General features: G+C 36.9%; 1 long non-coding RNA gene across 1 annotated transcript; it reads right to left on the bottom strand.

Annotated features, from left to right (window-relative positions):
* Positions 1–677: 677 nt before the first annotated feature.
* Positions 678–22,777, bottom strand: LOC121422134. Its single transcript, XR_005971122.1, has 4 exons — positions 22,527–22,777; positions 21,807–22,170; positions 2,930–3,071; positions 678–2,103 (listed from the first exon to the last, which is right to left on the bottom strand). It is a non-coding gene; the product is annotated as an uncharacterized LOC121422134 (long non-coding RNA).
* Between the last annotated feature and the right edge of the window lie 3,037 nt (positions 22,778–25,814).

Below are 25,814 nucleotides of genomic sequence, written 5' to 3'. Positions count from 1 at the left end.
TGTCTTTTCAGTTTCACTATAGTATTGTATTGATGCGACAATCGGATAGGCCATCATAATTCAGACTTTAATATATTATTTAAAAAGTTCAAGCGTGAAGGAAGCTATTAATAGATATCCATCTCTACTTTAAGCACGCCAGCATTCTCCCATTCTAATGATGAGCCAAGCTACAAACTGTGATGACTTTTCATTGGGAAGCGTAGTTTCCTAAGTTGTGGGTAGTAATTTGAATGTGGAGATGCTTTTGGTAACACTTTTCCTCTCGCTTGTTTCCTTGTCAAGATCAGCATGTTTTAGAGTGTCAAATGTAAATGTAAAACTTAAATCTCTTTTCTATTGTGCAATGTAAAATTGTTGTTGTTTCGTTTTTATCAAAATTAAGGTACAGTGGTGCTCAAAAGTTATACCCCACCAGAAATTATTTGAAATGTTTACGTTCTGACAATGTTTTAGCTATTTATTGTCAGGTCAGATGATAAAACATCTCAGACTTTGTTTCTCTGGGCTCGCCGAACATTGTATTGCTGTCGTCCACACTCAACACTCAGTACGATGGAGTATATTTTGTGGTGAGGTTCACTAACCTTTAAGCACAATTGTAAATTAATCACACGCTGAAGTTCACTTGTAAAAATTCGAACATAGACGATAAAAAAACACTGCAAAAACATCGATTAATAATATACAGTAATTTATTAATTGTTCCGAGCTCTTTTTATTTGTCTTTGCATTAAAAGGGATAATTTATTGTTGACCAAAATATCAAAGAAAATTCTCAATTGTCATTTTTTTTACAGTAGGCACTCTTATATCATTTTAACTTAACAGCCTCCATCTATTCAATATGCTTCTATCACGCAAAAAATGCTTTATTTGTTTTGATAATGAAATGAAAGTACTGACATATAATAACGTTCGGCGCACTGGCCTATCACAAGACTTATAAATGTTCACAGAGTATGAAAAATAAAACCATGTGTAACATTTGTCAATTTAATCGGTTAACTTCAGGATCCTTAATTTAGGATCTTTCTGTTATAGTTGCATTATTTTATGTTTCATGTTTGATATAACACTGCTATTGATTGAACATCAATTCGATGAGAAAGTAAAGATCTTCAAAAATTTTGTTTTGGTGTATTTATTATTATATTATTGTTATTTCCAAACATAGAACATGAGATTAAGACAAGTGAGGAAAACCTAGAATAGCAACATATTATATCATCATAGCAAATCTGTGTTATTGAAAGGGACCATACCTCTAGCAAAGGTTTATTAGATTTATGTACCAAATTGTCAGACTAATTACACTTTTTTAAACTTCATGTTATATTCACAAATAGCAATCTTTCATATACAGCTTATTTGCATTTGAATATATACATACCATCTAGTACTTATTCATTAATATAAACATTCGGGGTGCCTGCCTCTAGAATAATTATGTATAATTGTGTGAATTCCATACGGTTGTCTAAAATGTCTATAAAAGTAACATGTTTGTCCGAACGAAGCAAACATACCCTTATCTTTCATCGATCTATCCCAGGACGGTATGTATCTGTTAAATATTATTACAATCAGAGTAAGCCAACAGAGATGATGCAGCTTTTATTAAAAATAAAAATCACCTAGATTACAAATATTCTACTTTCTAGTATTCAGTTATTTTGTTTCATTTCATACAATGAAGAAAAAGGACAAAAAAGTATCAAAACTGCAGCTAAATTGTGCACTTAGACTCCTATCAACTGAAGCCGTTGAATATTCAAAAAATATTCTATGAAAACTATAAAAGTATACTTCTACATTATTTTGAGAAATTCAAACATGCTTTGTATCGTGCTATGCTGGAATAATTGATTCAGTCGTAGGCGTTAGCTGCTCACTGTAAGTCATTAGTATGAACATCACCTCTTCCTTATATCCGGATGATTTTTCCACCGTGGATCATTAAATATAATGGATAATGGAATTGGGAGGGAAGAGGAATAATTTCGAAGCCAGGGATCTAATGAAATATGGCAGACGGATCGAACGAAAAGGTCAGGAATGTATTTAGTCTTTGCTGTAAAAAGGTGTCGATGGTGTAGCGATCTGCAAGATATAATGACAAGAAAAGAAACAAAGAGAATGAGGAAATACATCTGAAAAAATGAAAAGGAAAGAAAGGTAAAATTCACAAGCGGAAAGTAAAAAAATAGTAATCAATTGAAAAAAAGATCAAAAGACACATTTCTCTTCAGATTTCTTAGGTATGATAGGAAATAAGTATATTTTGCTGATCCCTATGTTGTTAGAATAAATGACAGTCAATGCGAAAAGTTATATCAGTGGAGCCAGCGAATGAAGGAAAAGTCTTCAGCCTGGGGTCCTTTCGGTCATTGATATTTTTTTTTGTGGGGCGGGCACGGATCCAGGAAGGGGGGAAGATGGGGAAAAAAAGCAAGAACTTTATTTTTTGAAAGGCTCTAGCCACTCATAGCACACTTTCATCAAATTTGAAACACTTTAAAAGCTTTTGTAAGAATCATAAATAGATAGTGGACAATTTTTCACTGCTGACAGAACACTGCTTTCACAGCGGGCCATGAAAAACCAAATGTTATTATTTATCTTCTCCATTCTAAAATGTCAAGCGTCTGACAATTCTTCAGAACAACAATGTCCGGTTGAAATCGGTGGTAAAATAATTTCGATCAAATTATTGACATTATTTTCTCAAAGCGTTATCTCAGGTAATGTTAATGGCATGGAAACTAATTAGCAGATTTTAAACCCCCTCCCCCTTCCCTCTCTCTCGCAGTGTCCTTGTAATTCTTGATAAGCACTGTCTTGTTCAAAGCAGAGACGGTAAAGGGAATGGACAGTAAAGGACGCCCTCTCGGCCATCTTTGATTGGATCAATCCTCAAAGCACCCACCTGCTTTATTAGGACTCCATCTGCTGGTCTGATCGCTTGCCACTGTTCAGGAGATTCCTCAGCCTGTTAACATTCTTCATCATTCTCCAGTTGTCAACATTAGCAAGGCCAAGATGTTTTACTGATCCTCTTTTTGACATAGCTGTAGACAAATGAAATAAACGGGTTCATTTTTAGACATAGTTTACTTTCAAGATCCCAGCTGGTTTTACAAGAATTCTAAGTTTATAACTATTTCTGGAATAATTATAAGGCACTTATAAGAGATCTAAAAAAAACGTGTATCCAGTTCCAATAAATTCATAAAACTAAACTGGAAAAATAAAGTAGAAGGTACATATTTATAGGGGAAATACGAAATGGCGACACCCTCTTGAAATATACACTTCTGATCCTTTGGGGATCAATTCGATTTGTCATCGGTGAAATATTTTAGCACATTGTAAATAATACCTCATCTTATGAGAACCTTAAAGAAAAGTCATTATTTCATACTCCTTTTTCTGTGAATGTCGTCAAAATTGCCAAGAGTGTTTATCCATTCGGTCAACTTTAGTAGTGACAAAGACATGTACATTCTATTTTGCCAGGAGTGTTTATCCATGGCTTTGGTTTATCGAAGTTGTGGTTTGTTATTTTGTCCTTTGGCAGCATCTTTAGATATATCTGGGAATGATTTCTGACAGATTTGAAGTTATTAAACGTGTATCAATGTGAACCATCCCAGCCTGTCAAATACACATTAATGGCCATTTAATCTCTCGCAATTCTAACGGCGTTACGTTAATAATTTGCGTCAATGAAGAATACACAACATAAAGTTGAAGGTGTTTTTTTTTCTCGGGGGTCAGACTTAAAAGTTTGTTAAACGGCTCTTTCTTGGCAACTTAAAGAAAAAATACAAATGTAAGACTATCGAATGCTTGCTTATACCGCCTGAGGGCGAGAGAATAATGAGCTTTTTCTATTTTCTGTCTGAGTTCCCTATCGTAAAGCTTCGCCAATGACCTTAGCGTTGTTTTTTTTATTTATTCAGCTTTTACGATTGATTTCACGTAGTTATTACATGTATTTACAAGCAATCGTGCAAATCACTGAATTTGCTATCAATGGCACCAGTAGCTGACCGTGACCCGGAGGAGACAAAGCATGGGGGCACTGCATTGTCTGTGAACAATGCTGTGCCCCCCCCCCAATGCTTTGTCTCCTCCAGGTAACGGTCCGCCACTGAATGGCACGTTGCAACCTTCTGTTGTAACATTCTAACCCATCATAACGTAATTGGCCGAGGGGTATATGTCCTAGATCTAGACAAGGAGTAGCACCGACTAAAAAATGAAAAAAAAACATGATTTTCATGACTGATTGCAGATTTTGATCTTTATTTTGATCACTTTCGGAAACAAACATAATTATGTTCCTTAAGATAGCTGTATACCACAAACGGATGATTATCATATTTTCATGAATCTATATGACTTGTGAATAACACTTCGTTGTTTTTTTTTCAAAGTTTTTTTCCAAGATTAAACGAGCCTCTCTTCATGCAGTTATTAAATTTGGTCAAACAGCTTCGTTTTTCCTATAACCTTGGAGTTATTACGGCATAATATTTCCATCATGTGCCTCGTGGTTGGAAATCATTATGCATAATGAGGCATTGTGTACAAGATTATTCATCGTATTGTATTGTAGTAGATTATGATAAAGGAATGTTCGGATTTATAATGTGTCGAATCGACCATGGTGATTGGTCAAGTCAGGTCAGGTTTTTCTGCTACTGGTAACCATGTAACCCAGTACTACCTGTTTCATGGCCGGATGGTCCTAAACCTAATAACTGGTGAGTAGGTAAACACCTAAAACAGGATTTGGGACTTACATTTAAACCTGTCAAACTGTGGATGAGTAGCGGGTCAGGCAATGGCTACCCAAGGCAGACAAAAACTGAGAATCGTACTGCTTTGTTCAAGACCAATTTGATCAAAATTTGTCCAGACAGATTTCAGAATTCGATAAACAGTACTGTGAAAAACACTAGAGCGTGGATATGAACGACAGATAGAGTCAGCAAGGTAGTGGCCTAGGTATGGCCAGTTGTGATGCTACAAACGTTGTAATCCATCGGAATCCCCACTTTCATGCTTTGAATGTCAAGAAACACACTGAATACGGAACAATAAGACAATGAACATGACTGGAAGCTGGAGAATCAATGAAGACGGATTGGAAGGTACAATAACGGAAAGCATCGAAATTTTTTCAAACCAACTGGCTTGGGATTGGAGAGATCACTGAACATACCACTTTGAAGACCTATCTATTTTCAGAATAAAGCAGAAAGGGGTAGTATTGGTCCTTTCAATAATGCACACGCAGTAAATGTTGCGACTTCTAGCATTTCTGACAGATTGATTGTGATAAACCTACATGCCTAATCAACAAGAGATACTCTTCCAACTAGCCAATGTCAAGAAGAAGAACACGGAATTCTCTTATACTCGACAGAAAGAATAGAGATGACATATTCCAAAGTGTAAGGAAAAAGTCAAAATGAAAAACAGATCTCCAAAAGATGACCAGCCAATAAACTGACGGCAAATCTGCAAACAGATTGACAGATGTGTCAAACATTGAATCAGATTGGAGAACAAAAGTATCACTTTAATACTGAAATATGCATGGCAAAGATGCATAAGCAGATAATGCAAATAGAATAATGGAGAGATGGCATATCAGCATGAGACGAGCTCACCTTGAAATTCCAGCTCTGAACATTGTAAGGACAATAAGTATAGAAAGAAATCAAGATTAGATGCCTAACCAACAGTACTTCTAAAGAAGTTATAAGGGGAAGGGGAAGTGTAAACCTATTGGTGAGATTATGTGTAAATATGGATTTACGAACTGATGTTAATGATCTCATTACCAAGGAGAATTATGCAACAAACATGACCAAATACTCTTCTAAACTTTAGCATGTTTAGAGAGGATTTGCCATACAAATTTTAGGTAAAATAAAGATGGAGAAAGGTTAAAGTTTACTAGGGTCTGATTAATTTAGATTTGAAGCTAGACCTCTATAGGCCAAGACCGCAGAGTATAGATGAGAAAACGTTTGAACAAGTGAACTCTGTCAAGCTATTTGGGAATGTATAAATATCTTGGAGTAAGTTGGAAGAATAAATGCCCCCGGAATCTGGAGAGGTAAGGACAGAAAATGTAACATCAAACCTGTACGAAAGAAAGGGGTTAGTTAAGGATGTCTACTTGCTCCTATCGTCTTCAATGCATATCGGCAGATGTCATTATACAGGGAACGCTTGGTCTCTGGACGGAATCGTCATCGGGATCAGAATCGGTTCTGAGATTACATCAGTCTAATGTTAGTGACAACATATAAATTCACCAGTGGCTGAGCTGATGCTAATGAGTTGTGGCTGTGGAGAAGAATGAGAAGTATCTTAACGAAGAGTGAGAGACGGGTAGAATTAAAACTGAGATGTATTTGAAAATTAACGCAGCGATAGGTAGATAACTAAAAAGAGATACAAATAGAATAAAAAAAGAATAAACAAGCAGATAAACGTATAGCATTGTCATGATTTTGGATCAGGTTAGGTGAGTCTGCTATGCAAGCCCTAAAGCCATGGTCACACCACCAGAATTTTGTTGGAGCGTTCCGTCAGCGGTGGCCGAGCGTATACAGTGTTGCCTTAACCATGTTAACGGTGGACAACTTTTGTTAAACCAAGGAGATATGAAAAAAATGAAAATGAAAATCCATAATCATCTCCTTGGTTAAACGCTGGTGAACGGTAACGAGCGGTGATTTTTTCACCGCTCCAGGACCGCTCAAGCAATGTTCTGGCGGTGTGACCACAACTTTAACTCAAGTTAAGAGTCTGAATGTGCAGGCTACCCATGCCTCGTGTACTGATATGAAACAGGAAGTTTTGTATGTGCTAGCCTTTGCGTGGAGGCACACTTGTTGATCAAATTTTCAATCAGGGTCTTTACCTGCAGACTAAGTTATGCCTGTTTAAGGCTACAACTCTTCAAAGTCTAATATAAAAATTACAACCTCATTTCAAAATTTGTTTATGATACCTCCCGGACAATGGAAAGTAAATGAAAGATTCATTAAACTGTCAGTCTGTGATTACGCCACCCAGTTCAAGGTTAGGAGGGAGAGAGCGAGAGAGTATAATAATGGAATGCTCCTTCGGTCAGAATTTCAGGGCAAGCACAGCCTAAAGGACGCCCCCGTTCTATTCTTCGACTGAAAAGACTAATATAAACAGCCACTTGAAAGAGAGGGTGCCTTCAGGTCACATGACTTCTGACGTGTCGATATTGGCGCCACGAATACATTTCCTAGCCCATGGCCGTGCCAACTGTATCTTTTTATCAAGTGTTTCGTAATTAAGCTGTGCCGTTATCATATTCCACGTCCATTCGATTGAAGGACACTGACAAACGTTTCCTCAAAAAAGAAATATTAATCAACATGTTCGTCAGAAGAAACCAAGGCGCTGTAAAGATCACTTTTTCTTGAAATACATAAAATATAAAAGACGTATCAACTTTGACCGCGGGAAAACATTGATAAGACAAACCGATATGCCATTTTTTTTCCTGTTGATAGAATTGATTAAAGGGTGATCTCTTGTTGGACACATGGATATGCATGTGTCCATTGGCATAACAGCCAAGTTTTCCCGTTAATAGTTCTCATGTATTTCAAGAAAACGTGATCTATACTGCCCCCTTGTTTCAACTTTTGTCCGAAAGAGTAGGCGTATACATTGAACTGCAAAGATAAATGAAGTGAGACAAAAACAAACTCTAATTCGTAGGAACGTCATTGGAAAAGTGGAAAAAGAATGAGAAACAAACGGCAAGAAAGAAAATCATCGGATCTTCTGAGATGCTAAGAATTGAAAACAGCATTGAAAATGGATTTATGGATTTGACGAGGAGAGACACAAAATATTGATGTTTGCTGGTTAGATCACACAGGCAGGGAGGAGACAGGTATCGTATTTTCGAAAGTTGATGACGCATGACAGTTCACATGATTGGCCAGGGCTCCCCGGGAGACTGGAACTGGTCACCAGCTTTCCCTCGCTGTGACGCAGTTTAAACAATCACAAATCTATTTTCCAAATCATTGTATATTTCAAACTACACACAAATGTAAACTTCGAAAGTTGCAGTAAATAATATGGTCTTATGTTTGCCTTGATCTGAAAATATATATCAAGCCTAGCTTCAGTCCTTTGCTTTAAGGAGGGGGGGGGGTGTGATGTCAAACCGCTTCCTGGTCATTACCCTTTTCGTCAAAAAAAAGAGAAGAAGATTCAACGAAGTTTTCGATGTACTTCATATTCAACAATAATGTCCTGATAGAAATAACAACTGTTTAACCATTTTCATATCATATTGTAAAAAGGAAAAAAGAGAAAATAATATAATATAGACATTTCATTACACACGTACAGTTTATATTGATAGATCCAATGATTCATAACATTTGTAACTCGTAAATCATCATGAACCACTAGCGTAATTGCGGGGAGGGGGGGGGGGCAGGGGGCAATCTGCCCCCCCCCCCCCCGATGAGTCACAACCCATGCAAAGGACGTATCCTTGTCCCCCCTGACGAGCCTGAAAACCTATTTTGCTCCCCCTGACGAGCTTGAAAACCCATTTTGCCCCCCCCCCTGACGAGCTTGAAGACCATTTTTTTTTTTTTTGCTTGTCAAATTTTTCGGCGGACGAATTTGCCCCCCTGTGGAAAATCCTAGGTTGGCTACTGTCATGAACGTGCCTACTTCATCTGATATTTTTTAAAATTATAATCTCTTTTGTAGAGATTGGTTATATTAAAGACAATATTAACATATCATTTTTTAAGATATACACTGTACATGTAATTGATAATTAATTACTAAGTGTACACACTATGCAGCTGCACAAGTGTCACAAACGAGTATACAGGACCTCACGAAAACATAATGGCATTAAAAACATGAAAGCAAAACTAACATTTGCTGTTTTTTATCACTATTATATTCATTCAAAATTGTCTGTGTTTCCAGTTGAGGATATTTTTAGTTTTGCTGAATGTTACATTCATCGGTAAAACATTTCGGCAGTCATCTGTTTTTTTTATATTTCAGTGCCATCATCTTCACCCGTCAAAATTCAAAGTCATAACCATGGTTGATTGCTTCCCCTTCCCGACGCCAATGTTGGATTGTGATCTACCCTTCCCAACAGATCCTCAGGGGGTTTGCCTTTTGTATTAATCCAAACACAAGATCATGCATCAATCTTCTACAATACTCCTGGTATTTATTTTCGCTTAATACTACATCTCCTCGATCTTCTTTCTCTCTCTTTTTTTGATTGCTACGACTATATGGATAACTCGGACGGACTTCGCCCTGAGCGTCCAGAGGAAATTCCAAGTTTTTCCTGTATTCACCTGCGAAAAACTGCATTGTTTCCGTTTTCCCCGTTCCTTTCAAATTTGCATCACCTGGTCTCATAGGAGGCCGATAAATTTAGGTGAAGTCGAGGGTAGTTAGGCTAAACGTCAGAAGTTCAAATATTTCTTTTCTCTATTTCAAACTTTCCTCATCCATTTTGGATGCCTTGAACGTTTCCCCGGGTTGTATCTGTTTTCTTTGCCTGCTTATCAATCACTGTCGCACCATAATTCGCAGGTCTCTTTTTTTTGGTTTCATTTCTCATTTTTATCAGTTTTATTTCTCCCTCCTCATAATTTTGCCTGTTTCATGTCGATCGATATTTTTTATTTCCTACTCAGCATCTGTTCTTGAAGCTAATTCACTTACACAAAGTTTTTTCTTAAATCTTGTGCAAAAACGAATGTAGTAAACAGGCATCATTCATTCATACAATGGTGGAAAAATGTCACTGGGCAGTTAAGTTACCCCCCCCCCCCATTCAGACACCTGGAGATGATTTTTGAAGAGGGGATGCTGGTTTGGGGACCCCCCCCCCCAAAAAAAAAAAAAAAAGAAAAAAGAGAACGTTTTGAGTCCAAAATGAAGGTTCTTTCGTTTCAAATTTCATACATTTCATCATACCAACCGAGTTTTAAGGTTTTGCTGCCTATGGTATATCATACGCAGCCACCCCCCCCAAAAAAAAAAAATATGATATTGTATGACGTAAACACTCATCTGTAATAGTTTATGATATTGTGAGCAAGAGTTGTCAGAGTTTTGATATATATCATTTTGTCAATTTGTTGTTATTCCTCCATGGTTGAAATGTCGTGCGTTGACTTTGTGGTAGTAAATTTGCACTCCTATTGGGTGATCTTTACGCATGAGAATTACCAGAGGTAGACATAAAATAACACAAGTTTCTTAATAAATTCGGACATTGGAGAACGAAGTAATGTTTGAATGATGGAATGTTAAGACGAATTTTGTCGAAATCTTTACAATTTATTTGTTACGAAGATTAGCATTTCGTTTTGTAATCCATAGTACATAAAGCATCCGAAGTTTCTAAGTGGGTAGGTTTCGAATCATGCATTCCACTTTGTTAATTTTGTGTATTCTGCGATCATTTTTTCCAGCTCTTATAGAATTGTTTTCATTTTAGTGTATTTCGTGATTATTCCAAGGTTTCAAATTTGAAATTATGATGAGGGGTTAATGGACGGTGAACAAGAGAATGCCCAAGAGCAAAATATGTTGCAATCAGCAAAGTTTTGGTTTCTAATAGGATATCCATGTGGACGTATTCCGATCATCCAGGCTCGGGACATGATGAGAGCCAATTCCAAATCCTCAGATTACCAGAAGATTCCTATCTTGTTTGTGGTTTATATTTCGACCCTCTTTGGAATTCAAAAGAATATCCAGAAATTAGCATCGATCACAAATCATTTATGGACATAGCAGTGTTCTTGCAGATGTAAGGTAATCAGGGGACGCCAGAGATTGGTGTTGCAACCGTGTAAGAGATGGTTGAACATGTGGTCATTGACTTGGATCTTGTCGTTATTTCTGAGATCACATGCTACTGTATATCTCCCTCCCACCCATGGCCACTATCCCTTTTCTTTCTCTCCTATCCCCCTCCCCTCTCTCTCCCCCTCTCTTTCTTTCTCTCTCTCTCTCTCACTCTAAACAAATATTGGGTAAAAGTGTTCTATGCGGGTAATTGTGTCCAACCAAAATTGGGCATTTCTATTTATCCAGTGTGATGAAAATTTTGCCCATTCTGAAGTAAATGCTGCTTATGTTTTTTAACCTTACTGGACAATATGCTCCCCGCGTTGGGTAAAATACTGCTCCAAATTGGTTGGACGAATGATTACCCTCGTGCTGGTTAAAATTTTACACAATATTTCTTACAGTGTATACTCGATTTCCTTCCTATACCTTCCCTACCTCCCAGCCACTTTCCTTTAATTCTCTCCTCATTTCACTACAATCTACCACTATTGATACGACGGTGAATAATCATTGATCAAAAGAAATTCTTTAAATCGATATTTTGGGGTGGTGTAATTTGTTTTCAAGTTATGTGTATAAAGTATATCTCCGTATCCCCGTTAATTGAATAGTGATATACTAAAGGGCTGTTCCCCCATAATATCATCCAATTTTGTTTAGCATTGCTCTACGGAATGGAAATCAGCAACTTTTTCTCCCATGTCCTATAGGCCTACTTTCTTATTCCAATCATTATACTTTGAAATGAAGTCAAATCTAATGTCAAGGTTTCAAAATGTCCTCCCTGTGGCCTCATCATGCTCATGGGCTGTCTTTCTTACAGGAGGTATTTGATGCTTTAAGGTGCCCTCTGTACGGTGTGTGTATTTGGGTTTTGTCAGACGTGTATCAATCAGATATGATTATTTTTTACGTCTGGGACCGATCTTTAACGTCATCATCCAAAAGACGTGACCAAGGCTCGAACCTCTGCATCAATTTGTAACTTCCCCACAGCTTGGATTACAGGCGCACGCCACAACGCCCAGTACGCGCTCTGTACGGTAACCATGAAGCTTGCCCATAATATACTCCTACAGACATTTTTTTTCTAATTTTGAGAGTGTTCTTGTGCCTGTCTGTTAAAGACGTCTTCCTATCAACACTGGCAGTTTGTTAAATTTAGATGCTAGGATAAGAGGTCTCTGAAGTCAGCCGAGAATATAAATGCACATCAAGAATAATTTTCGACATTAGATTATCAGGATTTGTCATCCTTAATAAATAATTCTTTCCTCGAGGGGGCTCACCCCTGAGGGGCCTACATTTCCTCTTCATCGATGAATACCTTTCCTTACATTAATTTTGGATCAGGGGAGCGTTTCATAAAAAGACTTTACCCGATGAGTCCCATTTTATCCGACATTAAGCGTAGTAACTGTGCTTCTCAGCCATTCAAACTCATGGAAAGATGTCAGATCTGACAACTTGTCGGACAAAAATGTTGATGATTGCTCCCCAGATCATCTAGGAATCTTTGTACGTGTCACATCTGTCAAATACTTCAAAATTCAAATGGCTTATGTGTTTACTGCCGGACAATGGGAAAATACCCTTTTGAGGAAAAAAAATGGTCCGAGTACATCCCCTTGTGGAACTAAAGTTAATAGTGAAGACTTTACGACTGTTTCATTGAAGTTAGTACTGTGCATTGTCCCTTTCCCACTTAACAGTGTCCGTTCATGGATCTACCATTGGGGTGGCAAAATGAGTTGGCATTCTGCAGTAGACCAAAAATTCTAGTGGGATATACCGAATATTTTTTTTTGATCAATGGCATCCGAGAAGATTGCATGAATATATAGCTTGGGATGCATACATATGAAATATACGATAACATTTCACCCCATTTATGGTCAACCCATCTGCCAACAAAATATGCTGAAAGTATCAAAGTGTTCACTTTCGAAGGAAAGTTAATTCCATATTATTAATTCGCAATAATTCAATTCACAGGCATGTAGCTGTAATAACTTTGTATCATAATACTACACATCTGAAACTAAGGCAACAATCTTAAACAGTTTGTGCCGACTTGAACTAAAATTTTGTTAGAAACGAAAAATTAGTATGCATTGAATGGTTTTCATTCCGCAGAGAGGTAATGTTTTAGTGAGAAAACTTATCAATGCCTACTAAACATTTTTAAAGTAGATTTATGACTTCAATAAGAACCTAGTTTCTTCCCAATATGACTCTTAAGTTGAATATGGTTTCAAGATTGGTGAATGATTCAACAGAAAGCTAATAAAGGCATGAAACGTAGATTTTGAGAAAACATAATTAAGACATACGTCCCTTTGGGGATATGTCGGAATTACCGAATTCCGTTAGCTTTGGAATTTCCCCTCAGGTAATAAATACTAAGACGTGCTTTTTTGTAATAGACTGAATGGAATACTGTCTAAGGGATACAAGAACATTTAAAAATGCAATATGGATTGAGTCTATGCTCTATTGTTTCTGTTTCTTTATGTCAACTCCAGAAATTGAGAAGATCGTGACAAAACCAAATAAACCACGATTTCTTTACATTCAAACGATAATATATCATATTCAAATTAAAAATGAAGTATTATATTGTATCATGATTCAAAAGCAAATCAATTCCGTAAATATACATGTAGATCGTTTGAGAGGTTACACAGATCTGTTCGATCGACTGGAATATGGAAGTCAAAGAATATCAAAATACGATTCTCAATTAATTTCAATTTCATTAGCTACCATAGCTCACATTCTTAAAATGTTGGGCATCATACTGTCCACACAACAGATGGTTGAAAATTCATCCAACTCTGGAATTATAAGCACACATTATTGGTTTAAAACTACCCAGCATTGGATATAGTTTTAACCAATTATTGTTGTGTGGACGGTATGTTGCCTAACATTTTTAAGAGTGTAATGCCTGCATCTTACATTGATATCTAAAAAAGTATGTATCAATTTGGATGCATGTTCTTTTATAAATCATCCTTATCCCCAAACCATGACCGGTTATAATATTTACTTATGACCGCTCAGCACCGGTCAGAAACAGTTTTACTAAAACTTCGTTTCGCGCATGATATCCCAGTCTATCGTAAGTCATGCGCAGCTTTACCAACATCATTCCTAATGAGTCCCATGCCAAACAGTACTTACGGTCCCTTGCCAAATAGTTCTGACGTTTATGGGTACAAACATAAAACAAAGTGCAAGCATAATTTTGTTCAGTATTATGGAACTATCGAACTTCCATAATTTCTTATGCAAAAATAACATTACAACCGAAATGCTAAATATATCCTTCAAGATTGTTTTCTCAAATATATACTTTAAATTTATACTGTTCATGATATTAGAGATTATTGTTTTTTTATTTCTAGCTACGTCTTTTTACATAACTGTACAGTTGTGTTTATTTCATTGAATTGCTTAGATCACATTTCCTTACTTTATACTATGACGATAACAGCAATCGAGGTTTGAGTTCCCTAATTCATGCAAATCATGACATTATTTTCCCGTTGGATAATTTTCTTGTCTATTTATGATGAATCGCTGATTAAAAAGAAGAGAAAGATTTGTTTTAAGTCTTGATTGATGACTGGAAAGCATTTTCCATGTTTTCCCCTCGGGTGATCAAAAGAAAAGGCAAACGCAAACAATTTTTCGTATAATGCGAGTTAAAAGAAAACGAATCCTTCAGTTCGTGAACAATAATCGTGCATTTTAAAAGATTAGCTATACTATACTTTCAGATTCACTGAATATTTTAAGAGTGTAATTCGAACTGTTTTATTCTTCCTGAAGTTTGGGTAATGAAACGATGAGAAGATGGATGGATTGGAATTTCAAATTTGGACATGATGCAACTGCATGGAAATAGAGATAAATATAGCAAGAAAGGCATGCAGACGGAGATGTTTATGAGAAGAAAGATCAGTAGAAAAAATGTAGAAGTCGAAGTTCTAAAAGAGATGTTAACCAGGTGAAAGTGAAAAAGAATGCACAAGATTGGTACCGATCCCCTAATCCAAAAGTATTATCTTGTACGATTTTTGTTTGATAATGAAAATTTAATTCTGTGGGAAATGAATAACAACAACGAAAATTAGACCATTTCAAATTACAATTTCCTCTGTAAAGATTTATGGGCTTATCTTCAATTTCTGGCAATCTTTCCGTTCGTTTTATGATTTCATTATTCGTACATTAGTTAGGGGATTATGTGAAGACGTTTCATGCATATGAATTTGATTGTATGATTGAATCAAGAGGTCTATATCATTTGGGAATTGTGAAAGAAGTGATGGTTTAGGAAATAGGGGAACGAAATATGCATGCAGGGGGTGACGTTATGGCGGAGGCACTAGCGGATCCGGGGGGGGGGGGGGCACAGCCGGCCCGTGCCCCCCCCCCCCCCCCCCGCTCCTGGGAAGCAAAATTAAAATTTGTAATGTAAAAATGCCATTAAAACAGGGGTGTGCCCCCTCTTTTGAAAGTGAAGACCTTTGGAAAATCCTGGATCCGCCCCTCGGCGGAGGAGTATAACGGAGCTTGGTTGAGTAGCGCTGTCGTATTCTGTAAGATCTTCTTTGGGAATTATGCAATATTTATCTTGATCATTGTCTGCTTCCTTGAAATACTTTTGATCCATGGAGGAATGCCATCTTCAAGGGATGAGGTAATAGAAAGTATGTTCACTTTCTTTTTTTTATTTCTTCTGATGATATGCCAGACGATCCACATCTTTTCCAGTGCATATTCAACGATAAATGAACAATGTCCCCTTCAAATGCTCAAGGACGGATAATAAAATAATTTTTTTAATACACGTTGCTGCCGTCTTATCTATTTCGCTCCCTTGTGATATACAAAAATGCACATCCCTCCATGCATTCAAAAACACTGTTAATCATTAAAATTCTGACCGCCATACATGTTTTACTCTGAATGATTCCATGATATTTCTTAATTCACTCTACATGTATTATGTTTTACTTAATTATAATTTATGTTACATAGTACATTGAATTGCTGTTGAGTTACTTTGTTAAACTGCAGGGCGCCCTTGGCATGTTTGGAAAGGCTGAACAGGCATACCGTGCAGTATAAAATAAAGCAAACAAATAAATAATAAATAAATGAATGATCGAGAGTTTGAGACCAAATAGAAGTATTAAGCAACCTAAAAAGCGATAAAAGGCTTGGGGTTCGACGTATAATGTGATAGGGTAGCCAATAGGGCATGCGCTTGATGGTCAGAGTAGTAGCGTCAGACACACGAAGAACTGTACCTTCCAGAAAACCTATATAACTGGCACGGTGGTATGAAATATGAATTTCGTATCTTGATATGTTAATCTCATGAAATATCATTCGGCCAAACCTGAATCCTAACAAAATTTATGTTCTTTTCCTATTAAGTATAATTACAGTCGAGTACTCTGTGCTCCATATCTGGGATCAATGATTTCACCACTTTGTATTCAGTGAATTATCCCGTTTTTTCGGATTATTAATACTATAAATGAAGCCTTTTATCAGAAAATATCAAACACGGTATATTATTACTAAATCAGTATTAAAACACCGTTGATTGTTAATACAAAAAAATTACCACCTGCTTGTAAGCGCAGGCAAAACTGCCCACAATTGATTTACTAAACATTGAGTATAAAAAATATAATTCGTAACATGACTTATATAGAGATCTCGTATAGGGAAAATGCCATACCAAGGCTTGGAACATTTTCAATCAATTCCATAAAACTGATTATGCTCATGTACTCCTTTAAATCATACATCCGGAAAATCGCAAACATAAACCTTTACCAGGCTTGAGCCCCGTAATTCGGAGAGAGTAATTTTGTTCTCGCATTCAATTCTCTATACTGGATCTATTTTCAGTAAGCTATGATAGGCATTGTTACTCATGGGGAATCAGACGTATCGCGTGGTATACGCATAGCAAATTATAATACAGAGAAGAATATAGTAATATCATGATTAGAAAAATGAGAATAATGGGCGGAAATTAGAGGCGTTCAAAAGCGATTTTAATTACTACCGCTGCATCACCTATTCACGATAATGTTAACGCATAATCTTGTTGATTATGAACTATACATGAACCAAAGAGATAAAATAGTAATATATCTCTATGACATGAACTGCCTTGCTCTCTCGAATGTTGCTAAATAATCCAATGTCACACCACACATGATGAAAGAGGGGAAAGGGAATACCAAAAGTGCAATCGTTATCGTTAACTTGATTAGGAAAATAATGTTTAACGTTTATGTAGATATTACAACCCCCATTGGTGTTTTTTAATTGAATTCATTTTTACATAGCAAACTGATTTTAGGTGTACATCCTGTTACAATGATAAATAAATATATAAAAAAAAATCTAAAGGCCACCATAAACGATGGTCAACTTTGTTAAATTTTCGATGTTACAATGACAGCCCAATATGATAAATATCATCGAATCTTTACCAAGACTATATATACAGATCATGTGATGATTTATGTTATTCTTTATGATTTCATCAGGTCATTGATGAAAAACAGATTTATACTGATCTTTTGTACCTGATTAAATATGTTCTAATAAATAAATAAATAATAAATAAGCTTAAAAAAGACAATACGATGTTAAATAAAACAGTTTATTGATAAGATTCGTTTGAAATATGTGCAGTGCAAACAGTGTTCAGATTGCATTCAGTAACAAAGGACTTAGACTGGGCAGCGTACTTCCTTTGACCATAGGAATTGACATGCTGCTGCATTCCACCTGATAATCATCATTATTAAAACTAATTCATTGATCATTCCATGAAAAATGTACATCGGATGATTTTTTAACGTAAAATATGGTACCAGTAAACCCAAAGTTATTCTGTTTTTTCATATTTTTTTTATTGAATTAGATCCAGGTTCGCTGCAAGTGACATCATTATTCATCTTGTAGTGACTAACCCAGCAAGATCTTTCAGATGCTTCAATGATGTTTCCAAAATGGAATTGGCTTTCATTAACTCGTATGAAAAAAATAAAAGATAAAAAAATAATAAAACATGATTAATGGCATATACGCTGCCACCCCTATGGCCCGTTTCATAAAGAGTTACAACTGTTGTAACTTTGTCATTACATATAACCTTGGTTTTGATTGGCTGCTGAGCCTGTTGCCATGGCAGTTGACATAATGACAAAGTTACAACAGTTGTAACTCTTTACGAAAAGGGCCCTGGTGGGTGATTCATAAAACTGTTCGTAAGATACCAATAAACTTATGCACGACTGAAGATTCGTTCTTGTGCTGAATGATATATCCATATGTAGCTGACTAATATCTAAGAACAGGTCCCAGTTGTGAGTGAAGTCATGCGTAACTTTAGGAACAGCTTTATGAAACACTCACCCGGGGACCCTAACGCAAACCTTGGGCATTTTCCTACAACATTGATTGCACTGACTACAATGTACATGTGCAATCAATCGTGAAAATCAAGCGTAAGATTAATCACTAACTTTTGTGTTAAGGACCCCTGGGCCCCGTCTTACAAAGGGTTATGATTGATCCAATCAATCATAACTCTATGGAAATCCATCAGTGTCATAATTTTTTTCTACAGGAAATGTGCAAAAGGTCCTTTGTAAAGAAAGGAGCACACACCGAACTGTCAAGAAATCAATGAATTTATGGATATACATTCATATCTAGACAAAAAAAATTGAGCAAACATGCATTTTATATGTTGACTTTGCTGGCTTTCCATAGTTGCGATTGATCGGATCAATCGCAAGTCTTTTTAAGACGGGCCTTGGTCTTCGTAACACAAAGGTTTGCAATCAGTCGCTAAATACCAATGACCAATCAAGATTTTCGTTGCATGCGGCGCACTGACTAAAATATTGACCGGAAACCAATCAGTGCGGTTCTTTCATACTTGCAATTTATCGAAAACCTTTGTGTTACGGACCGGTGGACGTTTTAGCCAGCGCAGGCTGATGATTGTGGCAAGTCGTTTTCTGATTTAATTCCATTTCTTCATTTAAAGAATTGCATTTTGTTAAACAAAATAAATTGATTTAGAAAATGATTCCTTGCTGTCTTGTATATAGAAAATAAATCCTCGACAAAGAATATTTAAAAAAATCATATCAAGAAATCGGATTAAACATGATTGTTGTTAAATGAGAAAGGCTTGCTCTACGCACGTCGGTATAGGCTTCCTGAAACCATGGGTGTATAAGAGACATCCTTGTTTGAGAGCCTCGTTACTTAATGGCCCTATGTTGAAAGAAGGGGAGGGGGAGAAGGATGTTGCATGTGTTTGGATGGTCCGTCTGCACAGTATTCATCTCTTATGGGTTGCTTAACTGATCCAGACATGTTTTTTTAACGACAAACAGTAAAGGCGTTTCACCTCTACGAGTTATTGCCGTGAAAATATTACTTGGCATTACAGTGGCGTAACAAACGGGATGCAGGGGTCGGGAACGTTTTATTTCGAGGAAATGTATTGGAATCTAACCAAAACAATATATTCTTGTACATGGTATTGTATTATTTGGTTAATCATGTCTCGTAATTAAATATCCAGGCTAGCGCTGCCTGGGTCTGGAGACTTTGAGGGGAATGGGTAATTTTAAACAAGAAACAAAAGATTTGAAAAGTCGAAAGATCCATCATGAAGATGGGAAGAAACTGTAATTAACGGGCAAGTTTTCATATGAAATAATGTTTTCGAGGGTAAGTTCCGACCCACTTTAATACCAACCCAGAAAAATCGGGGGTTTTACCCTTAGTCCCCAGCCCTAAGGCGAGCCTCTAGACCTCACTATGGACTTTGCGAAAAGCTACTTGAGGTGTGGGCTTAATCAAGTTAGCACAATGTGGACGAAGTTACATGAATTTTGTAACCTCCCCCCCTTCATCAGAATAACAGGCACCTGTTACGCCCCTGCTTGGTAATTTACTATGTCTATTGCATGACTAAGCTACCAAGAAGCGAAGAAAGATGAAGAGAGATGAACCGTTTCTTCCCACGCTACTTTAAAGAAGTAATGCCAAGAAAATATCACTCTAGTCGTAAAATACCGTTCTAGTCATAAAATCACATCCTACCACGCCTGGCACGAGGTTAGTTGACGATCCGTTCAAACACTCGCCACAATTCATATCATATTTGTTATTGCATTCTTTTATCACTTTGCTATGATTGAATATTTCTTCTGTCGAACTGATGTTTACATTGAAGACGGCATGGGGCTGGAATGTTGTAAAGATGACATCTTTGAGGATTTCTTATGTTTCGTGGTGGTTGTTTTACCCAATTAAGAATGAATGTTTTACCACGATTTAGTAATAGCAAGCAATCATACCATCGATGGCTTTAGATCCTCTCTGAGGGACGAGAGAATAGAAATTCAAGCCCACCTGAAAAGTTTTGGCGCATAGCTGGATTCAAACCCTAACTGGACTCTGTTTAGTCCATAATGCCAACTGAAATTCGTTCATCCAGAATAATTTGTAATTTTCAAGTTTTTGGACTGTACTTCACATAATAGTTACATTCCTGTGCACTATCACGTGTAACGTAACCCCCACCCCCCCCCACACACACACACACATACACACCCTCACACACACACGCGCACGAATGGTTTACCGACATGAAATACGAGGATAAATCTTTAAAAAGTATTTTCATATCTAATGAAGATAGCATCCATGCTTATTCCCTTCACAGGAAGTAACATAATGCCATACAGTGTGTTCTCATAGCAGACTATTTATAGGTGTGATTAACACTGATCAATGTTCAAATCTAACAGTGTGAAGATAATTCCACACTGTGAACACACTGTGGAATGACGTGTTCATTCCAGCCGGGTTTCTTTTACAAGCCTCTTTCAATCGCCATCAGGCTTGGGCAATATAACTTGCATGTTTAAGTGATTGAACAATTGAGTCAGTTCTAGAAGTATTAAAATGCTATTCAGTTGGGAGTGAATCATTGGTGAAAATAGTTAAATTGTAAGAAAGGGTACAATTTAATACAATGTGTTCCTAAGGCATTTTCTCCGGTCTTAATATCTCAGAGGACATAGGGTTAAATATAGGATTGTAATATTTTTTGGGGGTTCTGAATAATTTTAAGATTGGAATTAGGGTTTATTTATTTTTGGAGATTAGGTTTTATGTTTTGCTTAACGTGCGGATTTTCCATCCAGTTACCTGAGCAAATATCATGGAACCGTTTTAAAGTTTATCATCGTTCCATCGAACAAGTTTGAAAGTAAATGTTAAGTGGCTCGGAATTTATAATGGAATGCTGATTTTGCTATAAACCCCATCACACTTATTCCGAATCAAGCAGAATTGGCCGGAATGAAAGGACTATTGTTCGACCACCAGTTGGTCATTTAAATCTACTTCGAACACCTTTCGAAAATACCCCTCGAATGTTTTGAACATGACCAAAACCTTCGGGACGGCCAAAAGAAATGACAAAAATATTTCGAATGCACTCAGAATGCAGTCATAATATTTAGAATGCGCCTAGAATGTCCAAGAATGTAGCACGAATTATCAATCTGACTCCATTGTGGTTCATTTTGACTAGCCATGATTCACCTGGTCAATTTACTGAATTTCAACTCCAATTTGGTGAATCCTCCCAAAAATTTCTAGATTTTTTTAATATTTTTTTTGTTCCAGCTTCTGCTTGATTCCTGCTGATTCCGAATAAGTGTGATGGGGGCTTATAAGGGCAAGATAAGTTAATAGAAAAGTGGTGAAGGACATTGGGTAGGTGGACTCACCATGTTCTAGACTTTCAATGATTTCGTATATCTCCTGTTCATCGAGTGCATTCTGTGCCGCCACGCCTCTCCTGTACTCGTCCTGGTCGAGTCCGTAGGCTTGACACGTCCACGCCACGCATACGAGGACGGCCAGGAAAGCTAACACAGCCTGGTAGATACACTTCATCTTCTTCGATATGTGTTAATCACTGCGATGACGCTGGCGATGGGAGTGTGAGGGATTGGGGAAACTTGCGGCGGAGCTTGTGGCGATGGGACCTGACGTTGGGGGTCAAACGAACTTCTACGTCTGCGGGTGAAAGACTTCAGATGTAGCTAGCGAGCGTAGGTATAAATGACAGCCTCTCGTGATCTTAACCTTCTGTGTTGACGAGAAAGAGAGAGAGAGATATACTTTTTTTTTACTAAAGTAGCAAAGACATTCACAATGTAGTTTAAATATAAATTGCGACGTATAGGAAGCAAGTTATTAGTATCATCTTGTTTTTACCACGTTTACTTCACCCTGGTATCCTATCACACCTTGAAATAACACACCCTCACACCTAATTACACCTCACACCTAATTACACCCCACACATATGCACACACTCACAACAATTCAAACTATACCATGAGTTCTCTCTCCCTTTCCATCTATCTTTCTCACCCTCTTTCTCAATCTTTCTTTCCCCTTAAATACTGAATGTTTCTCACTGGCGCGTGTCTCAAACCTACACTTTTCGCTGTCCAAAGAAGGGCTGTTGAAAACTCGAAAACGAAATCGCCCGGGTATAATGGTATACAACGCACGAACTTCAGAAGGTGGTTCGTCCAAAATCCCATTCGCGAGAAAGAAAATCCTTTAGATTATCCCAGCTCTTTCTCCGATTTCTTCGACAAGTGGCAGCGAGAATCTAAGACATGTGTAAGCCCTCCGTGATGCTGTGAAAAATAATGCCACCATCACCACCTCCTCTGTAACTCTTAAACAATGAATGTTGGATGCCATGGGTATTTGTAAAAGGAGGGGGAGGGGTATGGTTGGGTTAATGACGTGGGCTTGAAGCTAGCTGCTGATTGGTGATAGGATGAATGGCGATGGCTAATGGACCTCGACAGGTTCTGATCAGTCAGATGAACCGTGTAGGAGCGTTGTTAAGTAAGTGTTCTTTAAGGGTGTAGAATAGGATCGACGTAAAGGGCTAAGAGATGGGGGTTATGACGAGAACCTTCATTTAAAGAAACTTTCACTTACTTCCGTAAAAAAGTTTGTCCGTTTTTAGCGTTATTTTTGGCACGTAACACTTGCATTTTTCATTATTGATATTAGTCAAATTGAATACAGGAAAAGTGGCCTTTTGAAAGTAAACAATAACATTTTACGGAAACAGTACTTTTGTACACTTGCTGTAATTTGGATTATCATATCACTCTTTGGTCACATGCGGCTAAAATGCATAAAGTGGTTTCAACACACAGTACAAAGCATGAGTTTATATATTTAGCCCAGGATATGGCGAAAAAAAAATCTTTTACGTTCACCGATTCTCAGGACGTCATCAGAATAGCGTGTAAAATATGACTCATTCCTCGTCAATATGACCATAATATTAGTCAGATTATTACACGACCTCTATAAAGAAAAGGGCCGTATATTTCTCACTGTAAATTACCAGATTCTTATTCTTGCTTGATTTTCTTTTAAAAAAATGATAGTTTGATTTTATCGAAATCAGGAAGGCGAAAGAACAAAAAGGGGGCGGAAATATTGTCATTTTTACTGAAATCTAATTAATTTGTCGTTGCCGCGTGCCTCTGGGAATAAATAATTCAGTCATTTTGTTCCAGCCATCTCCGTGAATTTCATTAATTTGACTTCAAAAACAAGATAAGGGAATAGTTTGTATCATAAAACTTTTCTATCGTGAAATATTAGGAGGGGGCTATTATGAAGGTGGGATGTCAAATTGACAAGCTGAACATTTAAACAAAACAAAAGGAGGTGCGATAGCTCAGTCGGTAGAGCGGGGGTCTCTGATTTCGGTGGCCCGGTTTCGATTCCCACTTGGTGCGCTCGTGCCTTTTGGTTAGGCATTAATCCTCATTACCAGTTCCCTCGTAGAGGACCTTGAGCCGTCGGTCCTCTGGTTGCTTGCTTACAAGCATTCATGCTTTCTCAGCAATCAGGTAAAAAAAAAATCACCACCATAGAAACATCTCCTTGGAACGTGGAAACAAATGATTTGAACATTTCTCATTCATCAAAACCATTACACAATGCCCTAAAATAATCTACAAGTATGAATACATCTAGGCAAGATTGCAACATTATCTTTCACCGAAAGATGAAAATTACTGAACGGGGGAGATTACTCTTTAAATAGAAGGAGTGCACTGTATTCTGAGTCTATATTTAGCGCAGAATAGTTAAAGATTCATGAAAAGAATATTATTCCAGAAAATAATGCAATACCCTTTCCCAGGGGATATAATGGAAATAATCTATAGAAGATCCATGAACGATACAATAACAGGCGTTAAATATGCATATAATATATCAAGCAAATGAATACAATAATTTACTCATAGGCCTAATCCCTAATGCTCTGGTTTTACTTCAACTCGGCGACCATGAATCTGGATTATCCTACATGAGATTCGTGTACGAATTATCGTGCCTAGGAATCGATGCAGCAAGATCTTTTAGAAATCATTGGGGGAAATAGTTCGATATATCGTCTTCATGAGGAAAGTCTACCCATGACGCATGAAGTAACTAATTTCACAAACCAGCAAACATACTTAGGACCTACTGTTACTATAGTGTTATAATTATGATGATGATAATAATAGAGACAATTTATATGCCTCTTTAAGAAATGTTTATTATCTTTAGTAATCAATTATAACAATGATAGTAGTACTACTACCATTAATACTTCTATTACTACTACTTCTACTACTACTACTACTACTATTACTACTACTGCTACTACTACTACTACCACTACTACTATTTCTACTATACTACCACTACTACTACTAATACTTTTACTATACACTGTAAAATGAAGTGCTAATTTAGCACTTACAGTGCTTGTATAGTGACTGCACTACGAGTGCTGATTTTCTGGTTTAAATTTCAACTAAAAATCAGCACTCGGAGTGCAGTCACTATGCAAGCACTGTAAGTGCTAAATTAGCACTTCATTTTTTATAGTGTAGTACTATTTCTTCTTCTACTGCTGCTGCTTCTGATACTGATAGAAATAATGCTACTGCTGCTGATGATGATGATAATGATGGTTATGATGATAATGATAATAATAACAATAATAATAATATAGGATATTTATATTGCGCACATTTCCACCTTGTTAGGTGCTCAAGGCGCTCCTATATTACCCGGCTAAGCTAGGCGTTCATAGCGCACACAGCTATAATGATAATAGTAATAAAAAATAATAACAATTAATAACAATAAGGAATATACGACCTACATGTATAAAGAGCAAAGTCCACTATGTAGAGTGTTCAAGATGCAATGAAAGAAAGAAGAGGAAAGTTTGTATACAACAAGAAATAAAAGACAAGACTTGAGGACAATTAAGACAATTAAAAATAGGAGGCATGAAGTCGAATTCAAATGTGTAGACGGAGTTGCAGTGTCGTATAATTAAAGGGAGTTCATTCCATTCGAAATGGGTAATCTTCTGTAATTGGATTTCTTTTCATTGAATTACTTGAATCTAGTAATTTTTTCATTCTACAGATCAGAAAGTGAAATGTGACTACAATTGTAAGTTTCTGTTGTAGAACTTTAGGCTTATTTGCACACACCCACACGTATGTGTGTGACGCACAGGTTAATTTGTGAAATTCTATCCTGCTTTTAAGGAGCTATCTGTGGCAACGCTGTTGTTTGTTTCACACCTACCGAAATCCCTGATGATTAATGATAACTTACTCAGCTATTGCCATTTCTAATATAGTAAGATTTTGTTTTTATGTTAGCATTGGATC

The sequence above is a fragment of the Lytechinus variegatus genome, chromosome 1, assembly GCF_018143015.1.
Source record: "Lytechinus variegatus isolate NC3 chromosome 1, Lvar_3.0, whole genome shotgun sequence".
Lineage (NCBI taxonomy): Eukaryota > Metazoa > Echinodermata > Echinoidea > Temnopleuroida > Toxopneustidae > Lytechinus > Lytechinus variegatus.
The sequence above is the reverse complement of the archived record's forward strand: the minus strand, read 5'-3'. Positions and strand labels throughout refer to the sequence as shown.